We start from the raw sequence: 14,941 nt of genomic DNA, 5'->3' as shown, positions 1-14,941 counted from the left end.
CCAGCATCCATTAGCTATTCTTCCTGATGCTCTCCCTCCCCCCAACCCCAACAGGTACCCAGTGTGTGTTCTTCTCCCCATGATTTCATGTGTTCTCATCTATCAGCTCCCACTTATAAGTGAGAACATGCGGTGTTTGGTTTTCTGTTTCTACATTAGTTTGCTGAGAATAATGGCTTTCAACTCCATTCATGTCCCTGCAAAGGACATGATCTTGTTCCTTTTTAATGGCTGTTTCGTATTCCGTGGTGTGTATGTAAAAACAAAAGTCTGACATTTCGACTAGGCACGGTGGCTCACACCTGTAATCCCAGCACTTTGGGAGGCTGAGGTGGGCAGATCACCTGAGGTCAGGAGTTCGAGACCAGCCTGGCCAACGTGGTGAAACCCTGTCTCTATTAAAAATACAAAAATTAGCCGCGTGTGGTGGCGGGCACCTGTTATCCCAGCTACTTGGGAGGCTGAGGCAGGAGAATCACTTGAATCCACGAGGCAGATGTTGCAGTGAGCTGAGATCGTGCCATTGCACTCCAGCCTGGGGGACAAGAGTGAGACTTCGTTTAAAAAAAAAAAAAACCATCTCTGACATTTCAGAAACGAGTTGTTTTGAACTGAGGGATAGAAGATTGGCCTTTGCTCTTGGAAAACAAATGGAAACTGGAATTAGATAGGTACCCACTGGTACCCTTCTTTTTTTGTTTTGTTTTGTTTTGAGAAGGAGTCTGGCCCTGTCGCCCAGGCTGGAGTGCAGTGGTGTAATCTCAGCTCACTGCAAGCTCCGCCTCCTGGGTTCACGCCATTCTCCTGCCTCAGCCTCCTGAGTAGCTGGGACTACAGACGCCCGCCACGACGCCCGGCTAATTTTTTGTATTTTTAGTGGAGACTGTGTTTCACTGTGTTAGCCAGGATGGTCTCGATCTCCTGACCTTGTGATCTGCCCGCCTCAGCCTCCCAAAGTGCTGGGATTACAGGCGTGAGCCACCGACTGGCGCCCTTCTTTACTTCGGTTTGTGTTGTTCTGTGTCTGCACTGCTCTGGGCACATTCTTCCTTCTATAGACACATCCCTCTCCTCCAGCCCCACAGGGTACTTCCACAGTCTCTCTTCCATCCCTCATGCTACCTCATGTCATCTTCCTCTGTGTGGCAGAAATGTTTGCCAGGTCACCACATGCTCTACAACCTGTGCTGAATGGTTGACCAACGAGACATGCCTTCTGTCCTGGAGACGTCAGTACATAGCTGTGTATGTCCAGCGGGCACCATAGCACAAAAAGAAAACCACCACTGATGTTACTTAGCTGAAGATACACTCCTCAGGTAGCCATATGTTACACGGCCTTTGTGTCCTAGCAAAACTTCATGTCCTAGCAAAACTTTTTACTTCTTTGAAAGTCTCCTAGCCTCTGGTAATTTCTCCCCCTCTGAGATACTGTAGCGTTATGTTCTTCATTGTCTTGCTCATTGGTACTATTTGTATGCTTCAGTTCTGTGGGCCTTGACCTTCTAAGCTGGTTGTATGCTCCTAGGAGATAGAAACTATGTCTTAAACTTAGTTTTACATATATATATATATTTTTTTTTCCCCCCTTGAGACAGAGTCTCGCTCTGTCGCCCAGGCTGGAGTGCAATGGCACGATCTCAGCTCACTGCAGCCTCTGCCTCCCAGGTTCAAGCAATTCTCCTGCCTCAGCCTCCTGAGTAGCTGGGATTACAGGTGCCCAGCACTACGCCCAGTTAATTTTTTTGTGTGTTTTTAGTAGAGATGGGGTTTCACCATGTTGGCCAGGCTTGTCTTGAACTCCTGACCTTACGTGATCCACCCGCCTCAGTCTCCTGAAGTGCTGGGATTACAGGCATGAGCCACCACGCCCGGCCTTTTTTTTTTTTTTTTTTTTTTTGATAGGGAGTCTTACTCTGTCACCCAGGCTGGAGTGCAATGGTGCCATGTCAGCTCACTGCAAGCCCTGCCTTCCGGGTTCAAATGATTCTCCTGCCTCAACCTCCCAAGTAGCTGGGATTACAGGCACACACTGTCACACCCGACTGATTTTTGTATTTTGAGTAGAGATGGGGTTTCACCATGTTGGCCAGACTGGTTTGAAACTCCAGACCTGTAGTGATCTACCCACTTTGGCTTCCCAAAGTGTTGGGATTACAGGTGTGAGCCACCACGCCTGGCCCCCATATGGGTTATGAGTACTTAAGACATGTTTGATTCAATTTAAAAAATAATTACAAGCTAGGCATGGTGGCTCACGCCTATAATCCCAGCACTTAGGGAGGCTAATATGGGAGGATTGCTTGAGCCCAGGAATTTGGAACCAGCCTGGACAATATAGAGATACTGTCTCTACGAGAAATTGAAAAATAGGCTGCAACACTCACTCTAAGGGGAACACTGTGAGGAATGCCAAGATGAATAAGAACAATATGGTTTAGCATACCAGAACAAGGAAGTTTCAGGTGCTAGAAACACAGACATCCTCAACTCAAACAGGAATGCCCAGAGCAGTATACAAGAAAGCCTGGAGCTGGAGTCAAGACAGGGTGTGACTCCCATGTGTGGGGCCCTAACTCTCTCTAGACCTCAATTTCCTCATATGTTTAATAAGGATAATGGCCTACTCTTCAGCCCACCTGAGAGGACAGGTTACTTCAAGAAAGACAGTGAGCAGCAGGTCCTTTAAAAATCAAAGGAAAATAGGCTCCTGGATAGGTGTGAGATGGAAATGAATTATGGCATATATGAGAGCAACAATAAATTATCCCTTACTAACAATAACCTAAGGGAAATGCCCGGCATTGTGTCTGACACAGACTAGATACTCAGTAGTTCCCTTCTCATACTTGCTCAGCCCTGTTTGAACCCAGACTGAGAGCAGCTCAAAATATGCAAGTATTCCATGCTCACAGAACCTGAAAACAACAGAATTGGCTTCTAGGCACATGGGCTCCCATCCTTGCAGCAGCTGGTGTAGAGGTTGCATGACAACTTGTGAGGATTTTGCAGTAGCGTGGGCTCAGCTACATGGCCTAAATAAAGGTCTCTTTCAACCCTGAGATTCTGTAAGTTTCTATTTTTTTTAGACAGAGTCTCACTCTGTCACCCAGGCTGGAGCGCAGTGGCACGATCTCAGCTCACTGCAACCTCCGTCTCCCAGGCTCAAGTGATCCTCCCACCTCAGCCTCCCGAGTAGGTGGGACTACAGTTGCATACCACCATGCCTGGCAAATTTTTAAAGTTTTTTTGTAGTGACAGGATCTTACTATGTTACCCAGACTGATTTTGAACTCCTGAGCTCAAGCGATCCTCCCACCTCAGGCTCCTGAGTAGCTGGGACTACAGTCTTGTGCCACCACTCCTGGCTAATTAAAACTTTTGTTTTTTTTTTTTTGTAGAGATGGGGTTCTGCTATGTTGCCCAGGCTGGGTGAACTTCTGGGTTCAAGTGATCCTCCCACTTTGGTCTTCCAAAGTGTTGGGGTTACAGGCATGAGCCACTGCGCCTGTCTTAGTTTATGTTTTAAAGTCACTGAGAGACACGAAAACTAAATGGTCCTGGGTTGGAGGAAAAAAAGTTACTATAAAGGACAGTATTGGGAAAATTGGCAAATTTGGAATATGTACTATTAGATGATACTGTTATATCAATGTTAAGTGTCCTAAGTGTGATAATAAACTATGGAAATGAAAAGAATGAGCTTGTTCTTAAGGGGGGGTGAATGATCATGGTCTTTACAACTTATTCTCAAATGATTCACAAAAGAGAGAGAAAGCAAATGTGGCCAATTTTAAAGGGCATATGGGTGTTTATTGTATTATTCCTGCAACTTTTCTATAGGTTTGAAATTTTTTCAAAATAAAACTTTTTTGCCCAGGCATGGTAGCTCATGGCTGTAATTTCAGTGCTTTGGGAGGCTGAGGTGGGAGGATCGCTTGAGGCCAGGAATTGGAGACCAGCTTGGGCAGCATAGAGAGATCCCGTCTCTACAAATAAATGAAAGAAAAAAAAAGCCAGATGTGATGGCATGTGCCTGTGGTTCCAGCTGCTCAGGAGGCTGAGGCAGAAGGATCGCTCGAGCCTAGGAATACAAGACTGCAGTGAGCTGTGATCGTGCCACTGCACTTTAGTCTGAGCAGCAGCAAAATAAATAAATAAATAAAACAAAATAAAACTTTTTAAAGGTCACTGAGGCTGCTGTGTGGCCGGCGGAGCTATAGAGGAGCAAGGGTAGAGGAGGGCAGGCCTGGGAGGAGGCCTTTGTGAGGATGGAGGCATAGACTGGGGTTTTGACAGTGGGGATGGAGAGATGAGGACAGATCTGAAATATGTTTTAAAGAACATATTTAACAGAACTTGCTCATGGATTGGATGAGATTTTAGGTGAGAGAGAGGGAGGTAGATGTTCCCCACTTGGTGCACCCTGATGGTTGCAGACTGAATTCCAATAGAATCTTCTCCCCAAGGTCTTTTTTATTCCCTCTCTCTTCCTCAATTCAGCCACTCTATGAGTAGTTAATACAGGTATTTATTTCACAGATGAGGTGAGACGTAGAGAGATGAAATGACTCATTCAGAGTTATCAGGTGCAGACAGAAATTTTACTCTACCCAGAAAACCAAAACATAGGCATGAAATCAGTGTTCTTCAAACTGAATCGTCTCTCATTAATTGATTGTGAAATCAACATGAGTTCCTGTCAGTGTTAAAGAAAAAAGAAAAAGAAACAATAAAAATATAGCATGCCTTGTATAAAAGGGTAAGTAATGTTTCATGAAACTTGTTTTAGTTTCATATTCACATATGTATATACTAGGTCATGATGTGAACGTATTTCTTACTTGAAGTTATGAAAAATTGGAAAGGCACATACAGGATCATTGTAGAAGGAACTTATGTTATCAGAGGTCCTGTAGTCCCCATGGGAATAAGAAAGCAAAAGACAAATTCACTTGGGCGGCTACTGTAGGTTGTCATATGTTGTTTATTTCTTCAGTGATTGATAGGCTGTAAGTCAATGTTTTCTTAGTTGATTTCTTTTTCTTTCTCTTTTTTTTTTCTGACACAGAGTCTTGCTCTGTCACTCAGGCTGGAGTGCAGTGGTGCAATCTCGGCTCACTGCAACCTCTGCCTCCTAGTTCAAGGGATTCTCCTGCCTCAGCCTCCCGAGTAGCCAGGATTACAGCCGTGTGCTACCACACCCAGCTAATTTTTTGTATTTTTAGTAGAGACAGGGTTTCTACCACATTGGCCAGGCTGGTCTCAAACTCCTGACCTCAAGTGATCCACCCACCTTGGCCTCCCAAAATGCAGGGATTACAAGCGTGAGCTACCATGCCTGGCCTTTCTTAGTTGATTTCATAGTCATCCTCTACTTCCAGTCTTGCCATTAGCAAATATTGAGTGCTTGCTGTGTGCAGGGTTAGAGAAGTTGCTTCTCTGTGTGAGATCTATGTTTTGTGTGTGGAGGGTGTGTGTGTTTGTGTGTTTAAAAATAGACTTCATTTTTTTTTGAAGAGCAATTTTAGGTTTACAGCAAAATTGAGTGGAAGGGGCAGAGATTTCTCATGTACTCCCTACCCCTACACATGCACAATTTTCCCCATTATCAACATCCACCAACAGAATGGTTTGTTACATCTGATGACACATTGTAATTGCACAGCCTTATCATGCAAAGCCCATAGTTTACATTAGGGTTTACTCTTGGTGTTGTATATTCTATGGGTGTGAGATATATGTTTAAAAATATTTTTATTTGATAAATTGGGGATAATAGTCATTTCACAGAACAAAATGTTGGATAAATTAAATTAGTTAATAAACACAGGGTGCTTTAAACATTCCTAGTGCAAAATAAGATCTTGTTGTTTGTGGTGGTGGTGGCTATTCAGGCTTAAGGTCTAGATTCCACTTTAGTATGTAAGTAAATAATAGTAGTCCTGGCCGTCATCTGTGTGTGTAATGTAGTAATCAGTTTTGTTTAGCTAGTTCTCATGTGTAACACATTAAAGCAATCTTGATTAGTGAGGGGACCTCATTACTAGGTTACCATTAAATGGTAATGTTAAGTGACCAAAGTAATGGAAAATTGTCTTCCTTTTTTTCTTTTTCTTTTTTTTCCCTTGAGATGGAGTCTTGCTCTCTTGCCCAGGCTGGAGTGCAGTGGCTCACAGCAACCTCCACTTCCTGGGTTCATGAGATTCTCCTGCCTCAGCCACCCAAGTAGCTGGGATTACAGATGCACGCCACCATGCCCAGCTAATTTTTGTATTTTTAGTAGAGACAAGGTTTCACCATGCTGGCCAGCCTGATCTCGAACTCCTGAACTCAAGTGATCTGCCCACCTCAGCCTCTCAGAGTGCTGGGATTACAGACGTGAGCCACTGTGCCCGGCCTGTCTTCCTTTTTCTCAAACATTTAGTTTGCTGTTTCTTGATCACATATCATCCTTCTTTCCTTTCGAGGTCAGGGGAGATAATTTTTACTGTATGTACTGCTGCATCTTCACAAATTATCATCTGAAAAGCCTTCTCAGATTTGACAAATGAAATCTCTTTTCATTCCCAGGAGGAACTTGTTAAACCAATGAAATTCAAAATTCTAATTCCTGTTGCTTTCTAGTGTGCACCACTTTATTCATCTTGAATAAACATACAACCTCAAGCATCCTACAAGGCAAATAGATTCCTTTTTAATTAGTGGCTGTATACACAGAATTTTATCATCATGAAATTTATAAACCAAGAAGGGAACAAATATTTACACTTGCAACTTCATGTCAACATTGCCCACTATTTGAAGAGCTCTGAAAATGTAAATGTATCACCCCCTCCTTCGTCCCCCACTCCCCACCCCCGCCAGCTTTTAAACTATGGTAGTAGAAAAATAGGTTTCAACTTTCTAGGAGCACATCTACTATGTAGGGAATGTGGCAGGTACAAATAAGTGTTCTTTATTTGTGACTGGCATTATTTTTTTTTCTTACAAAGATTTGTTTCAGAAGCTAATCTTCAGTTTTTTGGTTGTTGCTTTTTGTAGTACTATTTCTAAGGCACCTCCAAGTAGAAAGGCAAAATTTTATTTTGTGAAGTTACTGCTTTGATAGTTCCACAGAATTATTTCTCTATTTAAGTAGGCCTTTTATTCCAGGACAAAATTAAGCCAGCCAGAAGGTTTCTGGGAGAAAAATAATGAAGTGCTGAGGTGTTAATGTGGGCAGTCTAATGCTTGATAAAACTTTTGGCCGGGTGTGGTGGCTCATGCCTGTAATCGCAGCACTTTGGGAGGCTGAATCACCTGAGGTCAGGAGTTCGACACCAGCCTGGCCAACATGGTGAAACTCCATCTCTACTAAAAATACAAAAGTTAGGCATGGTGGCGGGCACCTGTAATCCCACCTACTTGGGAGGCTGAGGCAGGAGAATCGCTTGAACCTGGGAGACTGAGGCTGCAGTGAGCCGAGATTGCACCATGCACTCCATTTTTTGTTTGTTTGTTTGGCCCTTTTCAGGGCCAGATTCCGTCTCAGAAAAGTCTTGCTCTGTTGTTCAGGCTGGAGTGTAATGGTGCAATCTCGGCTCACTGCAGCCTCAACCTCCCGGGTTCAAGCAATTCTCCTGCCTCAGCCTCCCGAGTAGTTGGGATTACAGGCATGCACCACCACGCCTGGCTAATTTTTGTATTTTTGGTAGAGGTGGGGTTTCACCATGTTGGCCAGGCTGGTGTCGAGCTCCTGATCTCAGATGATCCGCCCACCTTGGCCTCCCAAAGTGCTGGGATTACAGGCATGAGCCACCACACCCAGCCAAGAAAACTTTTAAAGATGTATAAATATGCAGTGATTTAAAAGTCTCAATCGAAGCTTGTTAAAATGTATTGAAATAATTTAGGAAAAGAGGGGCTGATTTTGCTGAAATTTGAGAGATGTATACTCTTTTTCAAGGCTTTACAGCAGTTTTAAAAAATATTTTAGTGTTTTGTAGGCAGCTTCTGAACCAGAGTAAGCTCAGAGACTCCCTTTACTGCAGTTTTGATGCTGCAGAAAGTGACTCTGCTTAATCTCCGCTGTTGAGGATGTTGGTTATACTATGCCAGATCAAAAAAATGATTTTACATTACTTAGTTTGTTAAAATATGTTTGATAGGTTAATCTTTTTTCAAAGCATCAAAAATAATTAAGATGAAATATCAGATAAACCCCATGTCTAGAATGAATAATTTAGTTCTAAACATCCTGGAAGCGAAGGAGAAAAGAACAAGATGTTGGTTTATAAAATTCTTATTGTCAAATAAGGAAGCATAGAAGTTTGAAGAAAGATAATTTGTTTATGTTTTTATTTTTTCTTTCTGAATTTAGGAGCAATTTATGTTTGGCTTCTAATCCTATATTATCATCAAAGAGTAATAACATTGGTAATCTTCCCTCCCATTCTACTTCATCCTCCCCACTAAAGGGAAATACCAGATTATTAAAAAAAAAAAAAAAAGCATGTTGGTTGTACAAAAAGAAACATTTTAAATAAATAAGAAATATATGTATTGAAATGCAGTCTCCCTGAGTGATACTAAACCCCTGTCCAAGTGGGCATTTCTCAGCCCACAGAAAGGGATGGCATTAAATCACAGCTCAATGGAGACATTTTTGTGAGGAGCTGTGATGGTTTGTGTTTAGCAAACATGTATTGGGCATCTCAGATTTGCCTGTTAGGGATGCAACGATGAGTGAGATACTATTTGTTCACTTAAGAAACTCAAAGAGGGGGCTGGGTGCGGTGGCTCAAGCCTGTAATCCCAGCACTTTGGGAGGCCGAGACGGGCGGATCACAAGGTCAGGAGATCGAGACCATCCTGGCTAACACGGTGAAACCCCGTCTCTACTAAAAAATACAAAAAACAAGCCGGGCGAGGTGGCGGGCGCCTGTAGTCCCAGCTACTCCAGAGGCTGAGGCAGGAGAATGGTGTAAACCCGGGAGGTGGAGCTTGCAGTGAGCCGAGATCCGGCCACTGCACTCCAGCCTGGGCGACAGAGTGAGACTCCGTCTCAAAAAAAAAAAAAGAAACTCAAAGAGGAAAGGGGTTGACTTGTTCAGTCAGTGACTTATGGAATATTTCATACTCATTCATTTATGGAGTACTTTTTGTAGGTATAGTGCAGCGTGGTCAGCCAGGGAGACTGTAGTGGGTGCATTAGTAACTAACCATACAGCTAATACTAATGTTGCGGGCTGACGGGGTTTGGGGTGAACAAATTACCCCTAAAGCTCAGGAGTTCTAGACCAGCCTGGGCAACATGGTGAAACCCCGTCCACTAAAATACAAAAAATTAGCCAGGCATGGTGGTATGTGCCTGTAATCCCTGCTACTCGGGAGGCTGAGGCAGGAGAATCACTTGAACCCGGGAGGTGGAGGTTGCAGTGAGCCAAGATCGTGCCACTGCACTCCAGTCTGGGCAACGGAGCGAGACTCCGTCTCAAAACAACAACAGCAACAACAACAACAACAAAAAGACATTTGTTTTGCTGGGGAAGGCTTTGCAGAGGGAGGTAGCTTCTTCTAGATTGAGATTTAAAGTCAAAGTCCATCCATAAAGTAGGGAAGGCATTTTACATAGAGGAGTAGCAAGCTACCGGGATCAGAGGTGTGAACCAGGGTGCATGTTTGCATTATGGTGAGTGGTGTCTGGCCAAACAATATGTGGCTCAGGGTCTTTCTGCTTCACCATCTTTAGCATAGAGGCCTTCCTTGCACTCACTTGCTCATCTCATTCTCACAAAATAGCTGCTTCATACGTAGGCCCCAGCTCTCTGTTCCCACAGAGGAAAGAGGGAAAATGCCAAGGGTAACATCGGAAACTTCTTCCTTTTTATTCAGGAAATGAGGCACTCCCCAAGGCTTCTGCTTATATTTCATTGGCTTAAGCTGAGCCATACGACTATCACTACTGGCAAGTAGTCTGGGATGTCAAGAACTTAGCTTCCCAGTCTCTTTGGTTAGAAGGCAAAGGAGAAGATGGTGGGAATGGGTTTGCATCAGTCACTACACATTATCTGCTTTATTAGGGAAACATTATCTTAGTATTGTTACCAAGTTCAAGGTCTTTTCTAGGATGATCAACCATCCTGGGTCGCCTGGGACTGAGAGTTTTTCTGGGTTATAGGACTTTGAGTGCTATAGCCTGGACAACCCTAGGAACACTAGGATAGTTGGCCATCCTAGTATTTTCCCATATCCTCTGTTGTCCAAAAATATGGAAGCAGGTCACTTCTTGACACGGGAGCTGCCTTGACTGGGCTTAAAAAGGCCTGAAAGGCAGCTTAATAATTTATAATGAGAAATAAATGGTATTGGGTCAGGGGAGGATACTGGAAGCAGAGCTCCGTGGGATTTGCTTGGTGCATGTGAGATTTTGAGAAGAGGTCTTAGGGCTACTATATTACCCAAATTCAGGGGGCTCTGTTCACTTTGCCAGCAGCTTGGGATTAATTCTGTAGTGCTAATGTCATTCCGAGAAGCCTTTCAATGGATCTGAGCTCAGGGTTCTTAGTCCCCCTGTTACTGAAGCTTCTCCCCTAGACAGTGTCATTTTTTATTTTTCCTTCCTTTCTAAGCTTCTGGTGCTGACTAGTCTCCCCTTCTAATGGACAGTGTTTAGATATGTTATTGTTTAAAGGTAGATCTGGCCAGGTGCAGTGGCTCATGCCTGTAATCCCAGCACTTTGGGAGGCCAGAGTTGGCAGATCACCTGAGGTCAGGAGTTTGATACCAGCCTGATCAACATAGTGAAACCCCATCTCTACTAAAAATATAAAAATTAGCTGGACATGGTAACAGGCGCCCATAATCCCAGCTAATTGGGAGGCTGAGGCAGGAGAATCGCTTTAACCCAGGCCAAGGTTACAGTGAGCTGAGATCATGCCATTGCACTCTAGCCTGGGCGACAGAGCGAGACTCCATCTCAAAAAATAAAAATAAAAATAAAGGTAGATTAAAAAAAAATCAAGACGTAATTTGAGTATCGTAAAATTTAGTTCTTTAAAGTGTATAAATTCAGTGGTTTTTAGTATATTCACAAAGTCATTCACCACTGTCTAATTCCAGAACGGTTTTCTTACCCCAGAATGAAATCCTATACCCATTATCATCACTGCCCATGTCCTGCTTCACTTAGACTCTGGCAACCACTGATCTACTTTCTGTCTTGATGACTGTGTATTTTAGACATGTCATATAAATGGAATCCTGTAGTCTGTGGCCTTTTTAAAAAAAATCATTGGCTTCTTTCACTGAGCACAATTTTTCAGGTTCTTTTAAGATGTAATATGTATCAGTACTTCATTCTTTATAACTGCCAAATAATAGTTCTTTGTATGGATATACCACATTTTATTTATTCATTCGTTAGACATTGATGGTTCTACTTTCTGGCTGTTATGAATGATACTACTATGAACATTTGTGTACATATCTTTGTGTGGACACATGTTTTTACTTCCCTTGGCTGTATACCTAGCCGTGGAATTGCTGGTCTTCAGGTGTGTCTTACTGATATTTTTTTTGAGATGGAGTTTTGGTCTGTTACCTGGGCTGAAGTGCAGTGGCGCAATCTCAGCTCACTGCAACCTCCACCTCCCAGGCTCAAGCAATTCTCCTGCCTCAGCCTCCCGAGTAACTGGGATTACAGGTGCGCGCCATCATGCCCAGCTAATTGTTGTATTTTTAGTGGAGATGGGGTTTCACCATGTTGGCCAGGCTGGTCTTGAACTCCTGGACTCAAGCAGTCCTCCTGTCTCGGCCTCCCAAAGTGTTGGGATTACAGACGTGAGCCACTGTTCCTGGCCTTATCTTACACTTTTTTTTTGAGACAGACTCTCACTCTGTCACCCAGGCCGGAGTGCAGTGGTGCAGTCTTGGCTCACTGCAGCCTCCACCTCCCAGGTTCAAGCCATTATCCTTCCTCAGCCTCCGGAGTAGCTGGGACTACAGGCGCATACCACCACACCCAGCTAATTTTTGTCATTTTAATATAGATGGGATTTCACCATATTGGTCAGGCTGATCTCAATCTCCTGACCTCAGGGGATCCGCCTGCGTCGGCCTCCCAAAGTGCTGGGATTATAGGCATGAGCCACTGTGCCCAGCCATTAAGGAGGCTGTGTCTGTAATATCCCCTGTGGGTTTTATAGTTGGACTCTCACTGGACAGCCTCGTTTTTCTAAGATTTGGGGGCTATAAGGATCAGAGTTGTCCCCAGTTGACTCCTTTCACCTTGGCCATAAGGTTACTGTGAGGCTTCAGTGAGTTAATCTGCATAAAGTAAGGTGTGGCCTGTACCCTGTACGTCACTCAGTAGTGGTGATTTCACTGCCCTTTGCCTCCTGCCTTTGGCTTCTGGCCGTCTCCAAACGCCCCATGCCTTCTGTGCTCTGCCCTCTCTTGAAACACAGGAATCTAAAACCATTCATTGATACTTTTTGACTGATTATACTGAAAACAATTGCATGTTATCTCATGCAGAATTTTCTTTTTTTTTTTTTTTTTTTTGAGGCGGAGTCTCGCTCTGTCGCCCAGGCTGGAGTGCAGTGGCGCGATCTCGGCTCACTGCAAGCTCCGCCTCCCGGGTTCCCCCATTCTCCTGCCTCAGCCTCCCGAGTAGCTGGGACTACAGGCGCCGCCACCACGCCCGGCTAATTTTTTTGTATTTTTAGTGGAGACGGGGTTTCATTGTGTTAGCCAGGATGGTCTCGATCTCCTGACCTCGTGATCCACCCGTTTCGGCCTCCCAAAGTGCTGGGATTACAGGCTTGAGCCACTGCGCCCGGCCCTCATGCAGAATTTTCATGTTAAACCCTATGTTGCGAGGATACCACTAACCAGCACACAGATGGCGGTGGAGATTGATTGATTGAGATGGGGTTTTGCTGTGTTGCCCAGGCTGGAGTGCAGTGGTGTAATCGTAGCTCACTGTAACTTTGAACTCCTGGACTCCTGTGATCCTCCCATGTCAGCTTTCCAAGTAGTTGGGACTACAGTCTCATGTCACTATGCCTGGCTAATTTTTAAAATTATTTTGTAGAGATGGGGTCTCGCTATGTTGCCTAGGCTCATCTCAAACTCCTGGCCTCAAAGCGATCCTCCTGCCTCAGCCTCCCAAAATGTTGGGATTACAGGTGCGAACCACCACGCTTGGCTGGGGATGGAGTTGTAGACACCAGAGGCTTCCTTCTGAGGCTGACCTAGAAGGCACTCTTGGTGGGTGCCATGGGATGGGGAAATACAGTCAAAAGGAACCTGCTGTTCCCGCTGCTTCTCCACCTGAAGCGGATGTGTCTGCTGGGGCTGCTGGAGTCTCCATCTTCACTTAAACTTCACTTAAGAGCTGAAAGCTCTGCCCCTTCAAGATTTTTCCTGCTGTCTCTTCTTCCCTGCTCAACCAGAGATTCCTCTTATTCTTCCTCTTACTATTAATATGAATCTGGCTCACTGCCTCTTTTCCTTAACCTCATCCTAAAACTGTCTGATGCATATTTTATATGTTCTTGCAAGTTTGACTTTTAGTTAATATTTTACAGTAATTTCATTCCTCAGCTATCCTCTTGTCTGATACCCTGGAACTCATTCCTGTGCCTATCAGTTCTCACCTCTGGTAATTAGCTTTGTAAAAAACAAATGTGACATTTGGACATATTCTCTTATTAGTAAAGGTATTGTTGTATATGAGACTAATACTGTGCATCTGTAACAAGTTGTTCCACCTTGTGAATACTAATGTAATTTGGAAATAAACCTTTCTTTGTTAAAGACTTTTTCTACATGGGCCACATGTTTCTAGACCTATTTCCTAATAATTTGTGGTTTTCAAAGGTATGTCAATAGAGATGCTGTAGCCAGCATGCCTGGATTCTGTTAGATAAACATTTTGTGAGATTGCTTACTTTAAACAATTGTCTTTAAAAGTTAATTTCTTCCCTAATATCTCAGTAAGGAAATTCTATAGTATTTAAGAAGCCTGATAAAGTCCAGTTAAAACATTTTGCATTGCTCTTTAAACATCTTTTCTGAGGGTTGATGTGTTCATGTTTGTTTGGTTCACATACTTTCTTCTGAATTTTAAGAAAGCTCTGTCAGAATCAGTAACTTGCCTATAGTATATTTTTCATAACCATATGGTTTTCTTTATTAAAAGCAGCTAAGTAAAAATTTCAGTGAATAATAGTGTATATATGGGAATGTATTCCTCATCATTTGTAGCTCTTGAGAGAGTGACTGATGTACTATTTTCTCTTGAGTTCCTGAGAGTTTATAAAGAGATGACAAACAGTTGGCTATGGGATTGAAATAATGCACATGTAAAATGGAAGGGAAAACATGGAAACAGGTTCTTCCTTTGTTCTTCCCTGACCTTGATGAAATTTTTACCACTTAACATTTTTCAGTAAAGTCAAGGTCAGTATCTGAGCCTAGTATGGTTCTGCTTGCCACTGTCTGAGGATTACTTGTCTTTTTACAGAATGTACATGCTCCCAAAGGAGAAAATACAGTTTGATTTCAGGATGACAAACAGCTTTTCCGGGACAATAGTGTCAAGTGTAAAAGGATTATAAAGGTTTTAGGACCACGGGATGGTTTGAAGGGGAAAGGGTGAAATGACAGTTAAGGTTGGCATCACCGAGGTCAGTTGTTAGCTGCCCCCCACATCTCCTGCTGCCCTTCTGGCAGTATTTTACAGATGTATTTCCTTTGATCTTTCCTTTAGTAGGAAGTTGTAGGCTTTAAGATCCAGCAGAAAAAAATTATGAGCCATTTGTAACCCTTTTGAGCAGTCCTTCAGGTGGAACACATCTCATAAGAGCAAGTGAATGGTCTTGGGTAATTAAAGCTCACTTTATGATTGTACAGTGTGGTGGCCAGCCCAGTGGGAACATCACCAATACAGGTT

At 43.5% G+C, this 14,941-nt stretch overlaps 2 protein-coding genes and 1 long non-coding RNA gene across 10 annotated transcripts in view; 2 read left to right on the top strand and 1 right to left on the bottom strand.

Moving 5' to 3' along the window:
• The window catches only part of LOC126962493 (uncharacterized), a 30,435-nt gene extending 25,729 nt beyond the window's left edge, over window positions 1–4,706 (top strand). The window contains exon 2 of the long non-coding RNA XR_007728704.1: window positions 350–4,706. This is a non-coding gene — a long non-coding RNA (uncharacterized LOC126962493). The remainder of the gene's footprint in view (window positions 1–349) is intronic.
• Window positions 1–14,941, top strand: part of KAT6B (lysine acetyltransferase 6B) — a 205,080-nt gene that overhangs the window by 46,670 nt on the left and 143,469 nt on the right. The window lies entirely within an intron of this gene.
• The window catches only part of CAMK2G (calcium/calmodulin dependent protein kinase II gamma), a 1,229,125-nt gene that overhangs the window by 1,072,186 nt on the left and 141,998 nt on the right, over window positions 1–14,941 (bottom strand). The window lies entirely within an intron of this gene.

This window comes from Macaca thibetana, chromosome 9 (genome assembly GCF_024542745.1).
Source record: "Macaca thibetana thibetana isolate TM-01 chromosome 9, ASM2454274v1, whole genome shotgun sequence".
NCBI classification, from domain to species: domain Eukaryota; kingdom Metazoa; phylum Chordata; class Mammalia; order Primates; family Cercopithecidae; genus Macaca; species Macaca thibetana.
This window is presented reverse-complemented; position numbering and strand designations above follow the sequence as displayed.